Genomic DNA, 19,893 nt, shown 5'->3' with positions numbered 1-19,893 from the left:
GGTGATACTGATGATGATGATGATGATTATACTGATGATGATGATGATGATAATGATGATCATGATGAAGATACTGATGATGATGATGATTCTCACTTCTAGTTTCCCTCTCTCTCCCCCAGTCTGCCGTCAGTTCTCGCGGCCCGTGTGGGCGATGGTGGGGTCGGTCCAGCCTGACAGCTTCGATACGCTCCACTCCTCCTACGCCAACACCTTCCAGATGCCCTTCGTTACGCCCCAAGTTCCCGGAAAATGTGGGGAGTACCTGCAATATTTACTTACCTGTTATTGAATTATGTTTATATTGTGTGTTAGGGGGAAGGCAGATGGGGCTGGGAATGGAAAGGGGAGAAGAGAAGGAGGAGGAAAGAGGTAGAAGTGGAGGGGATAAGGAAGCAGGAAAGGGTTGAGAAAGAAGGAAGAGAAAATGGAGGTAGAAGTGGAAGAGGAGGAAAACTGTTGAGACTATGAATATCTTTGTTTATATTGTGTGCTGGGAGGAGGTGATCTTAAGGTGGGGCTGGGATTGGGAATGGAGGGAAGATGAGGGAAAAAGAGGTAGAAGTGGGGAGGATATGAAACAAGAAAGGAAGAGAAAAGAAGGAAGATAAAATGAAGGAAGAAGTGCAGGAGGAGGAGAAGAACTTAGTAAGAATATGGAGATTGATGAGGGGAGATGATGTGAAGGAGAAGTTGAGGAAGAGGGCTACGGTACCCATTATTCTTACGCCAACACCTTCCAGATGCCGATGTCTACTACGACTTAATTCTGTATATGTAAGTACCTCTAAAGATTATATTTATAAGGTGAAGCCATTTTACAGCTTTATGTATTATGAAGATATATTCTGTAGAAAGGTATGAATGTGAAGTGACGGCACTGAAAGAGAGAGAGAGAGAGAGAGAGAGAGAGAGAGAGAGAGAGAGAGAGAGAGAGAGAGAGAGAGAGAGAGAGAAGCAAGTGCGGAGTGCAGTATTAGCACATGAAAAAATCGTGGCTTTTTATAATGACATATTTGATGAATTGCATTTTAAAGGAATAGTTATACCATATCCACAGCACTTTTCTCTTCCATAGTACACCTACATCTTATTATAATCTGCAACACCGCAGTGGTACTTATATTGCAGAGAGAAAATGATAATATAATGCAGAGATTGGCTAACATGTGCTTTATACTGTCTCTGGACCAAATCTCTCCTAATGATTTTTTTTTTTTTTTTTTTTGCGCTGTGCCGTCCCTACTACATACATCTTCATACATTTTTGTCAAATATTTGTTTTTATTAGTTGCCTTGATTAAAATAAATAAGGGGAAAGAACGAGTATTTCTAGACAAGGTACCCAGCAAAAAGGTAAGCAGAGCCTTTTTTGTTGTTACGGAAGGTGCGATGAATCCGTCTTTCAGGAATCACACCCTACTTGCAGACTCGAAGGTTCTTTGAAAAAAAAAAAAAAAAAAAGTTATAAGTTAGAGTAAACCATTTGAAGAAAGAAAAAGAGACTAAGGAGAAATCGAAGAAGTTTGGCTAATTACTGTGTGTGTTTATGTTATGTTTTATCTACTTTGGTGGTGTTGGAAACAGAAAACGCTTCAAAGACAAAGTGACAGAAGCGTTTAAAGGCTTAAAACGCCTTGTGTTTGGGAGTCCTAAAGGTGTTTGTTAAGGCTGATAGGTAAGTGTCGGCACCGACGTGGTGATGTCAGTGATGATGGGGTGAGTACTGCTTAAACTGGAAAGAGGGGAAAATAATGGAGATTTGGAAGAGCAAGATGGAAGAACAAAGGTTAGTTAGAGGTGAATATTTCATTAATCATTTTTAGGGGAGAGAGGGGAAGTTGGGTAAAGGAGAGAGAGGGGAAGAGGAAGGAAGAGAAGAAGGAATAGAAAAAGTGACGAGAGGGATTAGAAAGAGGAGACTGGACGGAACGTTATAAAGAAGGAACTTCTGATAATGATCATGATAAGCATGATGAACGTGAAGAGAGATAAGTAGGTGATAGTTTGATTGGTATATCCTGATAGCTTGGATATCCTGCACTGTTTATTTAATTATATAATTGTATACATATCCTACTCTCATTCTGGTGTATCTTTATTAGGGTTGGGGTTAAGAAGGACAAGAACAAAAATATATACTGAACGAGGAATGGAGATTGGGAAAGAGAAAGGGTGAGAGAGAAAAAAGTGGAGGAGGAAGGAGGGGAGGAGGAGGAAGAGTTAACGAAGCATGATGAGAAAAAGCAGGGAGTGGAAAGGGGATGGAGGAAGAAGTAAGGGAAGAGGGAGGAGGGAGAGGGAAATGAGGGGCATCAATTTCTGGGTGGGAATATCAGATGCCAGCCAGTGACACCCTCAACCACACCCTGGTCACCTGTGTATTAATTAGTGAGCATAAATACACCTGAGGACCGAGCAGGTACATTTGTAGGTGGGTAAGGTATTTGTGGTATGGATATGGAGAAAATATGCAACAGGGTAAGCAGAGAGAAGTTATGGAAGATTTTGCATATGTATGGTGTAGGTGGGAAGCTGTTGAATGCAGTCAAGAGTTGTGATGGAGAGTGAGGCTTGTGAAGGGTAAGTGGGTGTCTAAGTGGCTTAATATGAGTGTTAATATAAGATAGGCTTGTGTTATGTCCTCATGGCAGTTGAAAATATATTTGGATGGGGTTGAAGAGAGGAAAAAAACTCGAGTTAAGTGAAGGGAAGGTGATATTGATAGTAATGAATGGGTGGAAGGAGGGAGTGTTAAATACCTGATGGATGCAGATGATGCTTTCGTACTAGTAACTATACTCGTAGTTCCACTGGAGTCTGGACGCACTGATTTTGCCAGCAAATGAGGACAGGTGGATCTGGTAACACTGGGCGACGTACTCGGGCGGTGATTGGTGGATTTCCGTTGTGTTTGAATGTGCTCCAAATTGACTTTGTATTTCAACCAAGGCCCTCATTCATGTGTAAGATACCGGATTATACAGATACAGATTAAAGCAATTATATCTTTAATGATATATATGTGCCTTTTAAATTGCTAGAGGTAAACCTGAACGACAATGATAACAAAAAGTAAGTAAAGTCGTGACTGGACGCATGCGGACAGGTCAGCGACTGATTTAAATTCATTTCATTATGTTTGATTTCGTTTACACTGCACGCGGTTTTATTATAGCAGCAGAGTTCAGCTATTATTTTTTCATGGGGTTTGCTTTTATCTTACTTTCCTTTCTTCCACCATTAACAAAAATTCGGTTCATTCTAAAATGATGTAATCCATTACTTTCCCGATTCTTTTTGGAGGGGGCAGAGATACATGCTTGAGGATGCATTGTGACCAGGGATAGAGTGTCCGTCTGTATGTCTGTCTCTTATGATACGAAAATGTTAGTAAAAATCAAACACCAAACTTAATCATGTAAGAAATAACTCTACTGAATCTGAATACAAACAAATGCAGATTTTTAAAGGTACTGTTACCTATGAAGGTAATGAAAATATGTATGTACACTATATGTATTGAGAATAGAGCAGCATGTATTGGCCTCAGTGAGGTGTGTGTGTGTGTATGTGTGTGTGTGCTTACACAAATCATAATTATTAGAAGCTAAGCTAAGCATATCTAGGGTAAGGTTGTATATTAGTAGATGAGGTAATGAAGGGCATAGTGCAGACTGTAGACTGTGACACTGTGTAGTAGTGGTGGGAAAAACATTCGAGCCTTCACAGGACCTCGGGACCACCTTGCTATGAACGTCTGAATTCCCGCCACAGTCGCTGACCTGTCCGCATGCGTCCAGTCACGACTTTACTTACTTTTTGTTATCATTGTCGTTCAGGTTTATCTCTAGTAATTTAAAAGGCACATATTTATCATTAAAGATATCATTGCTTTAATTTGTATCTGTATAATCCGGTATCTTACAAATCAATGAGGCCTTGGTTGAAATACAAAGTCAATTTGGAGCACATTCAAACAACGTAAATCCACCAATCACCGCCCGAGTACGTCGCGCAGTGTTGCCAGATCCACCTGTCCTCGGCTGGCAAAATCAGTGCGTCAGACCCCGTGGAACCGAGTATGGTAATGGAGAATAAAAGTTTTGTTGACCGGTGCAGAGTATGTGGATGTCTTTGGGTGGCTTGTTTCCGTTGTGATCGTTCTGTATATTCTGTTCAAGACGACTACCGTTCTTCTTCTAAAACTCTCAATATTTGTGTTCCCCAGGCGAGATAAAGTGTCTTGTCTCCTCCCCAGCCCCTTTCCCCTCTCCCTCACTGCTGCTGTCCCCCTTATTTCCCCCAAACTTTCTCATTCCCACCCTTAACCCCTCCCAAACCCTCTCTCATCCCCCTGTCACGCTTTCTCTTTCTCTCCTAATATCTCACTTGCCTCTCCTCCACTCCCTCCTGTACCTCTCTCACCCCTACCCCTCCTTCCTCCTCCCCACTCGACCCCCAACAATATCTCTGGCTGAAAAAGAGACGCCATGAAAAATGTAATTAAGGGAGCCGCTCTAGGCTGGCCAAAAATGACCGTAATGAATCAGCCTGGTTGCGTTATTGTCTTCCCAAAATCACTTTGTCACCCGGGGCTCCCTTGTTTACCGCCGCGAGTACAGGCTTTCGAAAAAATGGGGGATAGATAGACAGACAGATAGATATAAAGGTGGATATTACGTTCCGTATATCCAGCGAAGAATCACTGAAACCTATTTGGACCCGAAGTACACAGAGCGACAGAGAACTGAGTATGGAAAAATAGACATAGAAATTAATGTATACTTGTAACAGCAAATATTCGTGTGTACTGAACCGAGTGTCAATCACACGGAAAGAATTAGTGCCATCCTGGGATAGGATGATTATGACGATGATGGTAATGGCGTTACCTATAGTGATGATGATGATGATGATGATGATGATGATTGAGATATGAGTCAAGGTACCTCTGATCAGATAAACCTAAACAAGATGTGTAGCAGACAGATGGGCTGGCACAGGTAGTGTAGTGGAAAGTGGATTTCAGAGAAAAAATAGATAACAAGAATGAGCACTTATTGCAACACCACGCCCACCAGTTGGTGTAAGATTTAGATATTTAACTTTGCCCTGTGACCTTGACCTTCGACATATTACTCTCAAACACGAATTACGTCATTTTTGTCTAACCCTTAACCCTCCAACCAACTTTGCGTCAGATCACATCAAAACAGTTTGAGTCGACTTTACCCAGTGAACATGATTTTAACCTTTCACGTTGATCTTGATCCTTGACTGATTGTAATCACGGTGAAATCTCTTAATCTCTCACTTAACCAGAATCTGTCCACGAAGTTTAGTCTACATCGGGTAAACCATTTTAGTCAACCTTGCACTGTGACTTGAACCTTTACTTTTTGAATTACCCTTTGGCTGATCATCAACTATTTTCACCGAGTTTGGCCCAGATTAGATCAAAAATCACTTATTTTCTTAACACATCAACACAGGTGAACTTTGACCCTACCATGTAACTTTAACCTATGACTGACTGTTTTCAGATTTTAATCTTCATTATTACCTTTCTCTCAACCCTTCCCAAGTTTGATCTAGATTGGATAAAAAGTATTTAAGTTGATTTTGCCAGGTCATCCTTTGACCTAATCATGTAATCTTGACCATTGCTCTGTTACTCTCAAATGCAGCAGGTTACTCAGTAGTTGACCCCCAACCACGCCATCAAGTTTGGATAAGCCAGTTAAAACAGAGCTATTTTGTTAACACACACACACACACACACACACACACACACACACACACACACACACACACACACACACACACACACACACACACACACAAAACACGAGCGCGAGTGTAATGAAATGCAAGAAAACAGTACGACTAACACACAAATTAACTAATATGGGAGAAGTAACAGAGATCATCTTAAGGCCACCAGAACAAGATCAGATGAGAGAGAGAGAGAGAGAGAGAGAGAGAGGGAGGGAGAGAGAGAGAGAGAGAGAGAGAGAGAGAGAGAGAGAGAGAGAGAGAGAGAGAGAGTTAACTCCTTCAGCACAAGCAGCTCCTTCTCTTTTCTTACAGTCGGGATCTTTCATGATGGATACTAATGTGTGTGTGTGTGCGTGTGTGTGTGTGTGTGTGTGTGTGTGTGTGTGTGTGTGTGTGTGTGTGTGTAATCATTTCCATGAGAGATTTCCGCAAGCAAAGAAAATCGTCTGATGGCGGCAAGAATTATAAATAGATTAAAAAAAGGACGTCGTGGAAGAGATTTCAGAAATTCCGACAGTCTCTCCACAATTTCCATTTTCTCTATGCCTTCCATCCATTAAACATCCCTTCGTCCGGCACTTACATTCTCTCTCTATGCCTTTTATCCATTAATATCCCTCCGTCCAGCACACTCTCTCTCTCTCTCTCTCTCTCTCTCTCTTTCCAGCTTGTTTTGCAGGAACGAGGGAGGAAGCAGCTGGTCATACTAACTGCATTCCTCTGCCAAGACGAGAGATTTAACAGTAGACTCACTGGAGACTCTTCCTGTGTGTGTGTGTGTGTGTGTGTGTGTGTGGAGAGAGAGAGAGAGAGAGAGAGTGAGAGAGCATTTCACGGCACTCAACTCGCAGTTTCGCCGGATCTAGTCGCGATCATTATAAAGGAATCGGGAGAAAATACGCCAAGTCGGCTAGAATATGAGGAGGAAAGGAAGACTGCACACTGACGGAAAGTGAACCGACTTGGTATTAGTAGACTTAGGTATCTGTCTTATTGGAAAAGTCCCATCGGAGCTGAATAATATCATTCGGCGATGTCAAAAATAAAGGAAGACAAGAAAGTAATCGGAGTGATGTGGTTCAGGGCAGGAGACCGACCAACTTTCCCGGCAGCATTTAACATGACATGAAGTATTCAAATTACCTATCGTGGGTTCACACACACACACACACACACACACACACACACACACACACACACACACACACACACACACACACACACACACACATTATTTACATATATATCGAAAAGTCACTCTCAAGCTGAATGGAAGTGTATGCAAGGATCAAAATAATGAGATAAAGTCAATAGTAACGTCATCAGATTGAAAGGGTTAAAGAAGTAGCTAACCCCGTTAATTTTGAAAATCTTTTCAAAACTATATAATCCTGTCATCAACAAGAACAAAATACAAAAAACGTCATCATAGTGAAGGATGTGGAAGTTGAATACCATCATCCGGCAGCAACAAAGATTAAAGTACAGTCTTGTCAAAGTGCCAAGGGAATGCAAGATGGTCTCCAGACAGCTGCAATACACTGACATGCAAATTGCCAGGATGAGTAATGAACATACAAAAACATTGGGTCTGATAATTTGAAGTTTGACCTCATTCCTTAAGTCCTCTGAAAATTTAAAAAAAATAAAAATAAAAATAAAAATGGTGTTTGAGGCTATTGACCCAAGAAACAACTGTGGGAATTGGTGAAGAAATAAAGGAATGACGCCAAGCTGAAAAAAACTGTGTGGAAGAAAAAGAAACTCAGGAAATATAGTAGTTCTCCACACTTTGGAGTATAAATCAGTCATATAAAGAAATACAAGAGACATGCGATACAACAACTTCGGTAAAGTGAAGTGCAGTATTGGGCGTCATAGTGAAGCACCTGCACGTGAAAGTCTTTTGGGAGCTACAGTGAATCACTGTATGTGGTTTTGCTAGAATGAACCACCTTGTGTTTGATAATCCTTAGGCGTGACCGACTGACTAGGCCACTCCGAGATGCCTCGGCATCAGAGAAGACGTCATCCGATTTAAGTTTAAGGCCCAAGAGACGATCGCCGTTTAAAATGTAGAATTAAATAGCTGAGGAGATGCGTGGGAGCCATTTAAAGAGCACGAAAGAACGGCCATTTAAACTTGCATGCATAGCCAAGCCATTTAATATTTTGTTTCGGTGGCTTGTGATCATTTAAGTGTCTTCTTATTTCTGAAAGTATTTTTTTTTTTCCAAAGCTTGAGAGAAAGAGATGGGGTGGGGGCTGTGTGGCTTTCAAATATAGCGGTCACTACTCTGCTTTTGATATCATTCGTAACTAAAAATAATTACATTTTTTTATCTTTAGATAGACACACTGATAGAGAAGATAATATTACATAATTTTAAATATCTGTCCCAGTGGCCTGCTATTAATAATCTTGACATCGTATACATAAAACATCATACGTCAGGCAAGTGGGAGGGGGGGGGAGGGGGAATAGCAACTCCCGGGCAAGGAAGCTCTGTGATTGGTTGCTCCGTTACTGCTTAACAAAGTAGCATTTAGTTATTTAGCAATATTCTTTTAATTATTTCATGTTTCGTCGATTAGTACACACATAGTAGGGTGTGTGTATAATTTCCCAGCAGTTAGTGGAGTTGTGAGCATATTATGAACCTTCCCATCGAGTCCAAAATACAATAGAGTCCTGCCCCTCTACCCCCTGCCTGCCCCTCCCTCACTTCTGTCCTTGTTAGGCGTCATTCCAGTTGAACGTGTGTGTGTGTGTGTGTGTGTGTGTGTGTGTGTGTGTGTGTGTTCGTAAAATACCGCTAATTTCGCCGGAAATTTCATCCAGTTGGACTCCAAAGTGTGTTATATTTTTATGATGGCTTGGGAACTATCTATCTGTCTATCTATTGCCAGACGCCATAATCCCGTACGAGGTGGCCATTTGACTCTATTTGTTTTACAGGAAGGGGCACTAACCCTCCACCAACCCACTTGACACGTAGGGAGCACGTATGGTTTGGTTATAGGGTTACCACCCAACGTTGTAAATGGTTTCTTGGCTTACAGGAAACCATTTGGCTTGTCACTCAGGGGGAAAAAAAAAATGCGAGATTAGTTAATGAGAAAATGGACGATATACCTGTGCCGGCGTGTATAGGACGGGACCATTCGTCTTCTTGAGGTGTTGTGTGGCCAAGTAACCCTTCAGTTCGTTTCGTTGTATGCTTCTTACCACCTCTCGATTTTACTGAGCTTTTGGTGGGCATTCATAGCGTCTGAGATACCAGTTCTCTGCTTGAGGGTTCACGTAAGTAAAAGCGTCAGGAAGAACGCCTTTCATAAAACCACGTTCAAGGCATTCCGTTTCATACTTTCACCTTCAATATATACTCGTATGGTATTGAAAAATGGAAAAATTGCATGTCCAAAACCTGGCCTCCTGAAGCTGTGTATGTGCGTGTGTGTGTGTGTGTGTGTGTGTGTGTGTGTGTGTGTGAGAGAGAGAGAGAGAGAGAGAGAGAGAGAGAGAGAGAGAGAGAGAGAGAGAGAGAGGCAATAGGACTCGAACCCCAGTTATTGAGGGGTGTGACCAAAGGCAATCAGTGACAAAGGAGAGGAGGGACGCAACTGTTGCAAAGTGCATCTCTCTCTCTCTCTCTCTCTCTCTCTCTCTCTCTCTCTCTCTCTCTCTCTCTCTCTCACACACACACACACACACACACACACACACACACACACACACACACACACACACACACACACACACACACAATAACCAGGGGACGGCAGGCTGAGCAACAAAGGACAGGTGTGTTGCTTGGCCAGGTATGTATTGGCAGTGGAGGTGTGTAGTGGTTGCAGGTGTGAACAGTGTTGGTGTATTGGTGGGTGTAGTGTATGGTATTAGTATTACGTTTGTAGTGAATGGTATTGGTATTACGTGTGTAGTGTATGGTATTGGTATTACGTGTGTAGTATATGGTATTGGTATTACGTGTGTAGTGTATGGTATTGGTATTACGTGTGTAGTGTATGATACTGGTATTACGTGTGTAGTGTATGATACTGATATTACGTGTGTAGTGTATGGTATTGGTATTACGTGTGTAGTGTATGGTATTGGTATTACGTGTGTAGTGTATGGTATTGGTATTACGTGTGTAGTGTATGGTATTGGTATTACCTGTGTAGTGTATGGTATGTAGTGTATGGTATTGGTATGCGCGTGTAGTGTGTGGTAATGATATTTTGTGTACTGTATTAGAATTTAAGTGTAATTTTGACCAAGGTGTGATGTGGGATGAAGGTGTGTGTTAATGTTGCAGGTGTGTATGTGTATTCGTAATGGTGTGTGGTGGCTGCAGATTTCTAAAATATAAGTGTATTGTTTGTGTAAATGTAGGTATGATAATTGTGTGTGTGTGTGTGTGTGTGTGTGTGTGTGTGTGTGTGTGTGTGTGTGTGTGTGTTTTGGGGAGCATATCTAAGTAAGGGTTAAGGATTTTGTCTTGAAATGTAAGTGTATATTTATTACGTCCCAAAGTTATTGAAATTAGCGAATTAACTTTTCAAAATGTCAGTATATAATTGTCTTTTATTAGCCCCCTGAATAATGTCTGGTGTATGGTATTGGTATTATGTGTGTTTGTCTGTTATTGGATCCTGACTATTTTGCTGGATGCCATTATAATAATTAAGTACAGTTTTATCACGGAACTTTTTCGTTTTGACAGAAGGTTGGTAGTTGTATGAGTAAAGACATGAGCATGAACACAATTCTATACACAGATTTTGTTTATGAAAGTTTAATATATGGTGCTGGCTGCCCTTCCTGACGTCAACCAGCATCCTTTAAGATCGAACGCTGGACCAAATTGACGGCGTGCCCTTTAACCCAGTAGACCACCGCGACTATGTGCAATTTGCACAATTAACACTTAGAGGAAAAGGAAATTTTCTAGTGGTGAGGGAAATCGTCTTTGTCAGCCAGGGGAAATGACTCGTTTGACCTCCCCAGGACTTTTTTTTTTTTTTTTTTTTTTTCATGCTTTCTCCATGCGATTTTTTTTTTTTTCCAACTGAGGACAGAATTTTGAAACTCGAGAGATTAGATACAACCTTCATGTACACTCTCACTAAATACATGATTTAGGGAACTACTGAACACACACACACACACACACACACACACACACACACACACACACACACACACACACACACACACACACAGATAAATGTTTTGTGGAAGGGTGGGCCATGGGCCAAGAAAGAATTGGTAAAATTTTGGGTTAGGGGTGGATCCGGATCCTTTTAAATAGCAGTGACATCGGCGGAGATATGCGCTTTCTGAGTGCTTTCTGGTTTCTAAGTCATATACTACTCTTCACTGGCATACTATTTATTTGATTACACCCTTGCTCACAAAGCGAGAGCGGATAATATATTTTGCTTGCTGAGTGTGTGTCCGTCTGATTATAAACAAAATAAACAGTTTGTACCTTATTTTAACCAACATGGAACAGTTGAGGGACAACCATAGGGCTGAGTTATTGTTATTTAGAACAACATGTCAAAGGTCAAGACCTCAGGCCTGATTTAAAGTTTGATCAAACAAGGTCAACATACAGTTTTTATATGATTTAGAACAAACTTGGTGGAAATGTTCAGGGTAAAGAAAAAACAAAGGGAGCCAATTTTGAGAAGTGAAGTCAGTCAGCGATCAAGGTTACCGGGCAGTGGGACTGTACCTATGATAAAAAAAAAAAAAAAAAAAATCCACCACAGCTGGTGCAACGGTGGAAGATGAGCCAGGGTGTTGACGTAATGTTTTCAAGAGCAATAGGTTAAAGATCGAGGTCACATGGCAAGGTCAGTTTGACTGTGCCTGTGAGTTAAAAAAAAAAAATATCGACCAGTGTTGGTGCAACGGTTGAAGATAAGCCAGGGTGTTGACCTAATGTTTAAGAACAATAGGTCAAAGGTCAAGGTCACATGGCAAGGTCAGTTTAAAGTTTTTATCCGTTCTAGCCCAAACTTTGTCGAAGGGTTTGGGGTAAGGCAAGATTAAATGGATTCGATTTTGAGAATATCTGAAGTCAAGTTCACTGGGAAAGGTCAAAGATCAAGATGAGAAGGAAACGTCAACTTAAGTCTGGAATCGATTTAGACGACTTTACACTGGCCAGGAGAAAAGCAGCAATTAATCGTTGCATTGTCTTAAATCTTTTCGTATTGAATGAACTCGTCTGAGCAGAAAAAAAAAAAAAAAGAAGAAAAGAAACAATGCATTAACAGATTGAAGGAGTTGTTTCCATATATTCCTCCTGTCCTTTGGGCCCATCTTCTTGGTGAGTAGGGAGGCTCCCTAGCACCTCTTCTTTGCGATTTATTTTTATATACTGCGGATTTTTATCCTTCTGTACGTTATTTGTGCAGAGTATGGCGATATTTGAAGCATTCATAAGACGCAGAATAGGACAGTAAGATGCACAAAGCAAAATGAGTTGCTTAAGAAAATGGTGTCAGGGAGCTTCCATCACCGACGAGAACACGGGCCTAGGTATCCACACAATAGCAGTATTCCTTAACATTCTTCCTCTTCTTTTGTCTTCTGTGTACCTCTTTTTTCATTTTTCTTCTTTCTTTCTTTTCTTTCTTCCAAACACTTTTCAGCTTGTGGCATTCCTTTATTTCTTCACCGATTCTCATTAAACTTGGTGCATTAATTCCTTGGACCAGACACTACCCCCTGTTTTGTTTAGGCCTTTTGAGATATATATGGGGTCAAACGTCATACCATATAATTTAAAGAGTGGGGATAATGTGATGTTTTATGTACATTAACCAAAGTAACAGTTAGTACAGAAGTATGTCAGTGTACCGTGTGGAGACCATCCTGCATTCCCTTGAGAATATTGGCAGTCTTTAATTCATTTATGTACTTTTCCTACAACACTCAGCAGACTTATGCCAAGGTGATGTTTGCACTTTATTCAAACACCATTTATTTTTGTACAAAGGCACGATGGCTGTGTAAAGACCATGCTGTATTTTTCCCGGTTGTTGCCTGTATAGCATCGTGTCGTATCATTTATTATGGCTCCAACGTGCATTCATGCGTCCACCTTGGTCACCTGTGGCGGTTTTCAACGCTGGTCAGTCTGGCAGCCTCCCTAATCAGTCTCTTGTCCCTGAGGTCACACTCGATGACCTCATCCCAGGTCTTTTGCGATGTCTATCGCAATCGTACCCCCGACGTTCACACTTCACACATCTCGCCTTTCGCACCAATCCTTTGCTCTCTCAGCATATCCGGACCATCTCAGTCTTTAATATAAAACTTTTTGCATCATTCTTTTTTTTTTTTTTCCCCTCAGGGTCAGTCTTCTCTTGTCTTTCCTGGAACTTTGCATATTTTACCTATTTAGCTTATCATTCCACAATCTTGTCATGGTCGAAACAACACTTTATCTTCTGTACCAGTTAACGTGAGTATATTCTGTTCAGCTGAGAGTGAGTCATGGGAGCCTGATAATAATTAGCATCACCATTAGTCTTCTTATGGCCGAGATAATTTTAGTGTTTCAAGCCTACTAACGCCAGACGATTTTGAGGACGCGTCACGGGAGCCTGAGGCCCTTTTTCTGGTTGGTTAAAGAATCTGCCTGACACCTTAGTGATTCATGTTTATGGATATGGGTGGTTAGTATCCTTTTGTGAGTTATTCCTGTAGAGTATGGCGATATTAGAAGGACTTATGTAACACAGAATAGGACAGTAAGGTGTAATAAACAAAATAAATCGCTTAGGAAAAGGTGTTAGCGAGCTTCCATGACAAACGAGAATACGAGCCTGGGAGAGATAATACTATCGTCATTAACCCCGTCATGGTCGAGGCAGCGGTAGCATTTCATTTCTGCTGGAGACAGACGATTTTATTAAGCTGAGAGTAAGCCATAGGAACCATAGAGCTGAAACCAACGCCCTCGAGAGAGCCACACAGACAACTCCCCTCACACCCTTTACACACTTTCACCCCAAACTTCTTTTTGAGGGAGATTTTCCTTTCTTCTTCCTGCCTCTCTCCTGACAATTCATTCGGCACAAGAGTGACGAATGATAGTGAAGGAGGTTAGAAATAAACTCCACTAATCCAGTCACAATTAGAGGTTTCGCAAAGGCTGGATCAACTCGTCTGGTGGTAGCAAGAATAATTTAAAAAGACATCTGATCCCTTCCAACCCTTTCAGTAAGCCACAGTAACAGTTCTGTAACCCCTTCTTCCCCTCCCTAAACAACAACAACAACAACAAGAGCAGATTAGGAGGAGGAGGAGGAGGAGGAGGAAAAAGATGTGGAGGAAGTTAAAACGTTAAAACACTCACTCCCTAAACCTTTTAACCTAAATGAAACACACGCACTCCTAATCCTACTAATCGTCCGATTATTGTTTTTCTTGGTATCGTTTAAAGCTTGTATTTAGGTTATTAGAAACATTTAGGACTTTGGGAGGTAGATAATAGCATTAGGGAACCCCTTAAGTGCGACACTTCTTTCCTAAGCTGAATGAAATCGTTTGAAGATGGCAAGAATATGCTTAAAAATACATCATCGGTTTGAGGGGGTTAGCTTGTCAATTTTCCCTAAACATCCACCTGTTATAAGCGATTGTCATTAAACCCGTCTATACGAAGTTTTATTGTTATTATTATTTTTTTTGCAATAGATGGAGTGGCCTGTAATATATAACTTTATACTAGAGACTGACGTGGCATTGTCTTGTGTCTTGGGGATGGCTCAGTCGGCTAGTGTGGGCGTGATTGTGGCAGTGGGAGTAGGAGATGAATAAATGATGCAGGATAGATATTGATAACATTGACTTAGCCACAACACACGAGAAATCACCTGGTTGAATGGAAGTGCAGCGTTATATATGTACCACCCTGTATTATTGCCTCTTTTAGACACTGATGTTAAGTTCAGGGTAGATCTTTTATAGGGGACGGGTAAATAAATGCTGCTCTCACCTCTTTAATCTGAAATGCGTCTTCTGAGCAAGGTGTAATCGTCTGGAAGGAGCAAAAACAGTGAAAAACAACCCCCTCCCCTTCTCCACCGTCACCTCATAGAGCCCTTGTACATAGTGCCTCCCTAAACCTCCTTAACTCGTGCACCTTCATTACACCTGCAGCCTGTTAGTGCATTAATGAACAGTGTCACCTTACCTCTTGCGCCAACACTAAATTTGCTACTTAATTCATTACAGCCACCCACCTTAATCTATCCCCCTCCCTGCCCCCCCCTCCCACTCCCCACTCTCCCACTCCCCACCTCCTTTCCCTCTGTTCCTCTCATTTTCCTCCCACTTCATTTATATTTTAAGTTGTCTGCGGTTCAGAATATGGAGGGCGTATCAGTAACCACAGAACTGTATTGACATATTCATTATACTGACTGTCTGTGTTGCCCTTTCAGCTTAAAATAGTATGAAATTGTGGGTTCCTTTCATCCATTCCAGTGAAGGTTTCAGAGACAGCTTTTCTCTGCTTCGGAGTGGTCTTTCTCATTATTTCCTGCCGAGTTTTGGATGAAGGATTTGGTATGTGGAAGGGAGGGGGAACCATCTTGCATTCCTATTTTGTCTCTCATAGCATAGTTGTTACCTCTAACCAATCCTTTCTCTCTCTCTCTCTCTCTCTCTCTCTCTCTCTCTCTCTCTCTCTCTCTCCATCTCGAAAGGATCAGTAGGTCTATTGCTGTTTGCTTTCTTTATTACTCACACTCTCCTAATTTCCCTCCCAGTTCCTCATTCTTCACCCTCTCCCACCCTCCCCCTCTTCTCCTTCCCACTTCCCCCTCTTCTAGCCTCTCCCATTCCCCCCCCCCACCAGCCTCTCCCACTCTCCCCCTCATTTCCTTGGCACTGCCCCTCCTCCAGCCTCTCCCACTTTCCTCATTTTCCTCCCACTTTCCCTCCTCCACTCTTACCTACTCTTCCTGCTCCTTCTCACTTCCCTTTCCGCCAATACCACACTTCCGACTTCCCTCCCATTACACCTCCTTCAGCCTTCTCTCTCTCTCTCTCTCTCTCTCTCTCTCTCTCTTTCACCTCCTCCAGCTTTAAGATCTTCATTCTCCCTGTCCTGAATAAAATATTGAATCCTACTGCTTTCCCCCGCCCTCCTCCTCCTCCTCCTCCTCCTTGTCCCCAGGGCCACTCTCCGTCACTCAACCTTACGTGAGAGGCATCAGGCATTAACGGAGGGGGGGGGGGCTCCGTTTCACCTCCCCTCCGTTTCCCCCTACCCCTCCCCTCTTACACTAACTCTTTTCTCGCTTCACCTCTTCCCCTTCAGCATCCTCCTCTCCCTTTCTTTCTGTCACCGTCAACCCCTTCTCTTCCCTCCTTCCATCACACCGTCCTTACCCCTTCCCTCCCCTTTCCTCTCCTTCCTCCAACCCTCCCTCTCCCCTCCCTGTCCCTCACTTCATCCTGTCTGATTTCTCCCCCTACCCCGTCACTTCTCCAACCCCTGTCACTCCCCCTCCCCACCCCTTATTCCCATTCCTCTCCCTCACACCTCTTTCTCACTCCTTCACACGTCCTTCTCTCCCCTTCCCCCACCTCTCCTTCCTTGTCCCCTTCCGTAACACTCCTTCTTCCTCCCCCCCATCTCCTGCCCCTCCTTTCCCCTCCTTCACGCTCTGTCTGTCTGTCTGTCTGTCTGTCTGTCTCTCTCTCTCTCTCTCTCTCTCTCTCTCTCTCTCTCTCTCTCTCTCTCTCTCTCTCTCTCTCACCTCCACCAACCCTTTTAGATCTTCACTCTCCCTGTCCTGAATAAAATATAGAAACCTACATCTTTCCCTTCGAATATTCTTTTTCCTTTTCGTTTCCTTTCTTTTTTCTTTCTTTCCTTCTTTCTTCTCCTCCTCCTCCTCCCCTTCTTCTTCTTCTTTTTCTTTTTCTTTTTATTCTTTTTTGTTTTCATTTTCTTCCGTGTCTTTTGTTTCTTTAGTCATCTGTGTCTTCTTCTTCTTCTTCCAGTCCCCAGGTGGCCACTGTCCGGCACTCAGCCCTACCTGAGAGGCACCAGGCATTAACGTGGGGGACGCTCCGTTACACCCCCACCTGTTTCCCCCTACCCCTCCCCTCTTGCACCTCCTCTTACGGTACACTTTCTTCTCGCTTCACCTCATCCCCTTCACCATCCTCCTCTCCCTCTCTTTCTGTCTCTCACCTTCAACCCTTTCTCTTCCCTCCTTCCATCACAGCCTCGTAACTCCTAACCTGCCCGTTCACTCTCCTTCCCCCTACCCTCCCTCTTCCCTCCCTGTCCCTCACTTCATCCTACCTTATTTCTCTTCCCTTCCCGCGTCACTTCTCCACATCTGTCTCTTCCCCCTTCCCACCCCATCTGTTTCCTCTCTCCTCCCCACCCCTTCTTCCCTTTCCCCTCCCTCTTACCTCTTTCTCACTCCTTCACACGTCTTTCTGTCCCCCTCCCCCACCTCTCTTTCCTTGACCCCTCCCGTAACACTCCTTCGCTCCATTCCCAGCCCTTGCCCCCTTTTTCATCTCTCTCTCTCTCTCTCTCTCTCTCTCTCCCCCCCCCAAGCCTCCTTCCTTATTCCTTCTCTTAACTCTCTTTCCCTCTTTCCTTCCCTAACCTCCCTTCCCTCTCGCTTCCACTAACCCTCCGACCGTTTCCCTCCTTCCATCTCTCCTCCTTCTCCTCCCCATACCCGCCTCCTCCTTCTTCCCCCGCTTCCTTGGCCTTTCTTCCCCTCCTCCCCTTCCCTTCTTCGTCCACCCTTCCCCTCCTCCCCCTCCCTTCTTCGTCCACCCTTCCCCTTCCCTTCCTCTTCCCCTTCCCCCTTCTCGTCTTTCTTCACCCTCTCCCTTCCATTGTTTTCCCTCCCTCTCCCTGCTTCCTCCACCCTCTCCCTTCCCCTCTTCTTCCCCCTCTCTCCTTCTCTTCTTCTTCCCCCTCCCCTTCCCTTCATCTTCCCCCATCTCCCTTCCCTTCTCCCCCTCCACATCATCCATCCCCTGCATTTGCCTTCCCACGAACATCAGATTCTTTTCTCTTTTTCCCTCCTCTCATCACACTCCGTAGTTCATCAGTTTTATATCTCCTCCTCCTCCTTTTCCCCTCATTTTTCTTTTTTCTTTTCCTTCCTAACACGCATCCTTTCTCATCCTTCACATCCTTCTTCATAATCTTTCATACCAAGTTCAGCGTAACTCATTTGTCATATATTTTTGTTGCTCTTCCTTCTGTAGAACTTCTCCTCCACCTTCTTCACTTCCTCCTCTTCCTCTTCCTCCTCCTCCTCTGCTGTAGTTATCATCTCCGCCAACGAAGCTGGACCGAAGTTATGTATTCACCAGAGTCTGTTTGTCTGTTTGTGTACAAGAAAAAGTTGTTCTCGGATTTCAGTGAAATCTGGTGGATAGGAGGGCAGTGGGTCACAAAAGAGTTTATTATTGGATTTTGACGTGGATCCTAATCGAGATCCGGAGGCAGGAATGAACCACAAATTTTACCTGTGTTGGCTGAGGTATGCGCTCTCAGAGAGGGTGTAACAGGACTTGTTAAGACCTTCGAATTATGTAACTTTGGGATACCGTAAATGTATGGGTCCGGTAGGAAGTGGGAATTATAGCAGCAATTAATAAATTTTAATGGCGGTGGCTGAGGTATGCACTCTTTGGCTCTCTAGGTGTTTTGTTGTTGTTGTTGTTGTTGTTGTTGTTATTGTTACCTCCGCCAACGAAGTTCGATAGAGATTGTCTATTACCCGTGTCTGTTTGTATACAAGATATCTGGAAAAGTTGATGTCGTATTTCAATTAAATCTGGTAAATAGGAGAGCACTGGGCCAAGGACGAATTTACTAGATTTTGAGATGTATCCGGATTGGGATACAGGAATAAAAAAAAAATTACGTTGGCGAGGGTATGGGCCCTCTCAGTACTTTCTAGTTATTGTTGTTGTTATCATTGTTTTTGTAACCTTTATTGAACAGTAACCACCCAAATACCAATTCTAGTAATCAATCAGATCCATTTCCCTATTATTACCAGTATTCTTTTTATTTTTAATTTTTGTTGTTTTTTCACCTTTTTTTTCTTCGTACTTTTTCTGTTGTTCTTTCAAAACCATTGTTCTCTCCGACAAAGGGAGTATGTTTTCACCCTTGTTTGTTTGTTTGCTTGTCTTAGCAGGATTACTAAAAAACTAAAAGAGAGATTTGGACCAAATTTAGTGGATAGATTGCCCATGCCCAAAGGAACAATCGATTATCTTTTAGAACCGATCCGGATCGCATTACGGATTCTGGATCCGGAAAACACTTTTTGCGAGGAAACCTAACCCATTACGATGAGTGGTTTGGAAACGTTGCCTTTGTCGGTGAGATGTGCTCCACTGAGTGCCCCTCTAGCAGTTGTTATCGTCGGTCAAACCTAAACTCACAAACACCCATTTCAGTTATCAGCCTGGCCATCATATTCCTATTTTTAATTTCTTACCGACATGGAGAGTATGTGTTCACCCCTGTTTGTTTGTGTCTGATAGCGGGATTTCTCAAAAACTAAGAGAGTTTTCGACCAAATTTGGTGGGTAGATAGCCCATGTCACAGGGAACAACCGATTAACTTTTGGGACCGATGTTTGTTGGTTGTTTGTTTGTCAGCAGGATTACTCAAAAACTAAAAGAGAGATTTGAACCAAATTTGGTGGGTAGATAGCCCATGCCTCAGGGAACAATCGATTAACTTTTGGGACCGATCCTGGTCGTAATATAGAGTCTGGATCTGAAAAACACTTTCTGCGAAACTCTAATCTGTGATGAGATAACTTAACCCATTATGAAGAGTGGTTTGGAAATATTGCCCTAGTCAGAGAGCTGCGCTCCACTGACTGTTGGTAACGAGTTCGCCCTGCCTTATCCCTTACCTCCTCCAGCTAAGTTCCTGAATATGTATGCATAGCTGAGTTAATACAAAATTTACAGCGTTATATAATCTCGGGAGATTTGTTAACCAGGGGTGTTTCTGGTTCGTGTGACCTTTGTGTGTGTGTGTGTGTGTGTGTGTGTGTGTGTGTGT

The sequence above is a fragment of the Coenobita brevimanus genome, chromosome 1 (assembly GCF_032717465.1).
Source record: "Coenobita brevimanus isolate Jiangsu-jjx chromosome 1, ASM3271746v2, whole genome shotgun sequence".
NCBI lineage: Eukaryota > Metazoa > Arthropoda > Malacostraca > Decapoda > Coenobitidae > Coenobita > Coenobita brevimanus.
This window is presented reverse-complemented; position numbering follows the sequence as displayed.